Raw genomic sequence first — 4,943 nt, forward strand, 5'->3', positions numbered from 1 at the left:
GGATGATGAGGATGATGAGGTGATGAGGATGATGAGGATGATGTGGTGATGAGGATGATGAGGATGATGTGGCGCTGAGGATGATGAGGATGATGAGGATGATGTGGTGATGAGGATGATGAGGATGATGTGGCGCTGAGGATGATGAGGATGATGAGGTGATGATGAGGATGAGGTGATGAGGATGATGAGGATGATGTGGCGCTGAGGATGATGAGGATGATGTGGTGCTGAGGAAGGACGAGCAGGGATCGTCATTGGCTTGGCGGAGCACTCCAGGAAATGATGGCAGGCGTAACGACACGGACACAGCTGACCCTCTGAGCCTGGCTGGACGCTCCAGAGCGGCTGATCTAAATGATGGGCCGTGCTAGTGACCTCGTCGTGTATCCCACTGGCTCGTCGTCGTGCGCTCACGTTAGATCAGCAGTCCAAAAATATCCAAATAGCTGCACCCAGTCGCAATCATACTGTGTTGACTCTGGCCCCGTACTCAGCACAAACCTGTGTAAATATGCTCCCTCCTGCATTCTGAAACCTTGAGTCCAAACACAAAGACCTTAAAATGCTCATACAGATACACATCTTAATTTTCCTCGAAGGTGCCTTTCTTTTGAGGCCCAATCCTATAATTTTGCTTTAATCTGATCTGATGGTATGCAGACGTCAACTCGTTCATTATCCCCTTCACTCGTGCGCAAATCTATAAATCAAATGTCTTCGTAGAAAAGGAAAAAAAGCACAAATCTACAAATCAAACATCTTGCCAAAACAATGTGCTCCATCTCTGTGACGAGGTCAGCCCTGCCTGCCCCCCCCCCTGATTCCCCCCCCCCCTCCCCCGGACGCATCCGGTGTCGCGTGTGAGCTGAGCGTGCTGCCCCCTGCTCCCGCTGTGCTAACGCAGAGCTCCACACATGCCACCCCCCCACACATACACACACACAGACACACACACCTCCCCAGCACCAGCACAGGCCACGCTGCTCCCCAGACAGTTGAGCTATCTCTCCAACAGGACCCCCAAACCATCTCTCCCTTCTGTCTCTCTCTCTTTTTCTCCACATCCCTCCTTTTCATCTCTCACTCTCCTAGTGTTTCTCTCATCCTCCTGTTTCCGTCTTGCTTTTCGTTTCTCTCTTCTTCCTCTTTATGAGGTGTCCTTCCTTCCCCTTTTTCTTCTTTTTCTTTTCTCTTTAATTGCACGCCTGTCCCCTCCATCTCTGTTTTTCTCTTTTCCTCCCGTTCCCAATCTCTCTCTCCCTCTCGCTCTCTCCCTCCCTCTTTCTCTCTCTCCTCTCTCTCTCCCTCCCTCTCCCTCTCTCTTCCTCTCCCTCTCCCTCTCTCCCGTTCCCTCTCTCTCCCTCTCTCTCCCTCTCTCCCTCTCTCTCCCTCTCTCCCTCTCTCTCTCTCCCTCTCCCTCCCTCTCTCCCTCTGTCTCCCTCTCGCTCTCTCCCTCCCTCTTTCTCTCTCCCTCTCTCTCTCCCTCTCTCTCCCTCTCTCCCTCTCTGTCTCCTTCCCTCCTCTTCTCTTTTTTGCGTGCGGCGCAGCGCAGCGCAGCGGAGCGCGAGGGGCCGTGGGGCGGGTGGTGTTGGTGGGGCGGGTGGTGTTGGTGGGGCGGGTGGTGTTGGTGGGGCGGGTGGTGCTGGTGGGGCGGAGGCGGAGCGGGCTGGACCCCGAGCAGGATGGACTCCAGATCAGGAATTTAATGCATTTCTGTTTGGCATCACCTCTCTGGAATGTTGCGCTGGCTGGAGGGGCCCGCGCCGCTGCTGATGAATTCAAGGAAGTTTAAAGAGGCATGATGGGACACAGGCGCTGCTGGGGGGAGGCCAGGGGGGAGTGCATCCGGTGCACCGCCCCCCCCCCTCCGCCCGCTCCTCCACCCCTCCGCACCGCACCGCGCCGCTCCGCGCGCTTAACGGCCCTCCGTCTTGTTGCGTAAAGGCCCTGTTGGTTCAGCTGTTTGCGCTGCATCTGGAGCGCACATTTGCTTGGACTCTTTTCTGTCTCTCCTTTCTCTCTCTCCCCTCTCTCTCTCTACCTCCCTCGGTCTGTGTCTCTATCATTCCTTCTCTTCCTGGCTCTCCTCTCCTTCTCCTCTCATCCCGTCTTCCTCTCGTCCTCTTTAATACCGCAGGCTGTCACTCGTGCGTGGTGTGCGAGCGAAGCAGAGAAATGGAGACAGTGTGTTGTTTAAGAGATGGTTGTTTTGTGAGGGTCAGTGCAGAGAGCGAACTGGTGCGGGCCGCCTCTTCAGCCCAATGTGGTTTAAATTGAGGAATGGACATGAACTTGTTGACGACAAAAAAAAAAGAAAGAAAAAGAGAAAACATGCTCAATCAACTTGTATTTATGAAAATGTGGCTGCGAGGGAACATGATGTACTGATGTTTTTTATTGTGCTTTTCGATTTCACTGCAGCATTGCAAGGTACATTGTTGACTATGGCAGAGTTGCCATGGATAATTCCATATTGCAGTTGGGGCTACTTGTAGTTCTTGCTTTTTGTCATTTTTCCTTGTAGATTTCCCCTCTACTGGCTGAGCAAACATTCCTCCTTAAAAACAAATCTGCCCATTTTTCTTTCCCTGTGACCTCAGATTTGACCTCTTTACCTCAGGGGTTTGAAATTCACCCCTCAAAGTCTGTAACGCTGTTTTCCGGTTGTTTGCAGCCATCACGGGTGGAAAGTTATCGCATCAACGGGACGGACGCTCACCCTGATGTGCACACGGAGTAATGCTGACGTGTGTGTGTGTGTGTGTGTGTGTGTGTGTGTGTGTGTGTGTGTGTGTGTATGACAGAGTAATGCTGACGAGCTCCAGAGATGCCAAGAGTGGCCAGAGGTTGACGTGCTAACTCAGCCTACTATTCATCTCTGTGTCCTGTTCCATACGCAGCAGACCGCAGGCTCAGATTCATGTTCTGTGCAGAGCTGCTCGCCGCGTCTGGGGGAGTATTGTAGCGTGTCCTCGGGGGGGGGGCATCTGGGGGGGGGGCATCAGTCAATGGAGCGTTAGGTACACGGCACCCTTAATGGTGTAGATAATGGCTCCCCTCTAATGGTGACTAATACAATATCTGCATTTCACACTCTATTCACACAAAGATGCACACATCTTGCGACATCAACAAGTATTTGTTGAAATTACATGAAGTAATTTAAGAAATGATTTAGAATATCTCACTAACTTCATTGTTTAGATAAATATTCTGAGGCCATGCAGAGAACAGGTTGTAATTATTTATCCAGACACTCTGACTCAATAACAGGCCCACAACAATTTGACCCACCACATTTTTCACATTCATCAAAGTGTCTTCCAGCAGGATTGTTTGTCAAAGGTCGAAATTAGCTAGTTTTATGAGATGTGACTGTCTGTGTGTGTGCGTGACTCAGCTTTACCCTAGATCTCTGCACTGGGTGTAGCTGCGCTGTCTGCAAGAGCTGCGCTCACAAAAGGCTGCAGGAGTATCATTCACTATGATAACACGAGGGATTCCAGAGCCCTTCAAAACGACGTCAATTCTACCCGAAAGTCCTTAAAATGCCATCAAATTTGTTGAGAGTCCTTAAACTCTCCTTCAGTTCTACCTAGAAATCCTTAAAACGTACTTAAATTTCACCTGAACCATTACGTCAATGTGTATTGAAGGCCCCATTAATTTCCATCATCCGTTGGTGTGTGGCAGTAAGCCCTATAATTATTCCTGAGTCCGAGCACAAATCTATTTAATATTCCCTTTAAAAAATCCTTGAGAAATGAAGGGTTTCTGTTCCGTGGTGATCAGCAACACTGCTCCAGTCCAGACTGGTGGACTGGCCTCGTCCCAGGTGACCAGAGAGGAATTTCTTCCCTGGACCGCGTCTCGCTTTTTTTTTTTTTTTTTTTTTCGTGCTAATCTTGTGTTGATGCAAATGAAACTGGAGGCTCAGACTGTGGTGTCTGACAAATAAGATGTGGTTGTTTTCATCCCACCCAAATTGTTATTGTTATGCTGGAATGTGAACGTTTTTTTCCCCCTTTGTCTCTCTTTTCACCAGTGACATAATGGAAAATGACCACTAGAGTTATTCACTTATCACACCTATAAATTCTAGGTCTGTTTGTGTCCTGCCAGAGAAAATGGACTACAACTGCTTGTGTGTGCTTTAAAAGCACAGTAAATCAGTGCAAGGTACACTGGCCTTATGCATGTCTATAGGCTGCCCTCTGCCCATAGGGAGCGCTCGGTGTTGCTGTGAGGGAGCGTCTGCTCGTCTGCTGAAGACCTACGATCACTGGCGCCCACTCTGGAGTTGTCTTCTGGGAGATCCGGCATTTTTGGATGCTTAGGCTTTGGTGCTAAATGTGGGTGTTGTTGATTACATCAACATTACGTGTTTTTGAGGTCACCGATACGAGAATAGTTTATGGAAAATCTGAGTGCTCCCTGCCGTCACCTCCCTATGGCAGGAGAAGAGCCCGGGACACGTGACGCTTCGCTACAAATGTTGTGATCGCTGGAAACATGTTTGACCCACGTGTACAGTAGCGGCTTCTCTTGGCCTCTCCGAGCGTCCTGCGCAGTGTCACACGGAGGCCATGTGTTCGGCGCAGCTCAGAACGGGACATAAAGTTCATAAATAAGCTCTTATCGGTCCTCCTCTCCGGGCGCTGTGGCAGAACACACGGTGGAGTTGTGGTGACCTCTGAGAGGAATCCGTGACCCTTGGCCTAATTTCTCCACAGTGCTGCTTCCAGATCTACAGGTGATTGCCCCGAGGCCATCCGAAGATCAAAACCACGCTGCACACTGGATGAAGTGGGATGATTCTGTAGCGCCACCCAGTGGTTTAACTTTGTCAAGAGTAAGAAGCCATTTTTTTCCCCATGGTGTTCCAAGGAGATTGGAAATACCTTAAATATTTAACCAAGAAATGAGTCAGGGCTAGAGAA

The sequence above is a fragment of the Sardina pilchardus genome, chromosome 10 (assembly GCF_963854185.1).
Source record: "Sardina pilchardus chromosome 10, fSarPil1.1, whole genome shotgun sequence".
In the NCBI taxonomy this organism is placed as follows: Eukaryota; Metazoa; Chordata; class Actinopteri; order Clupeiformes; family Clupeidae; genus Sardina; species Sardina pilchardus.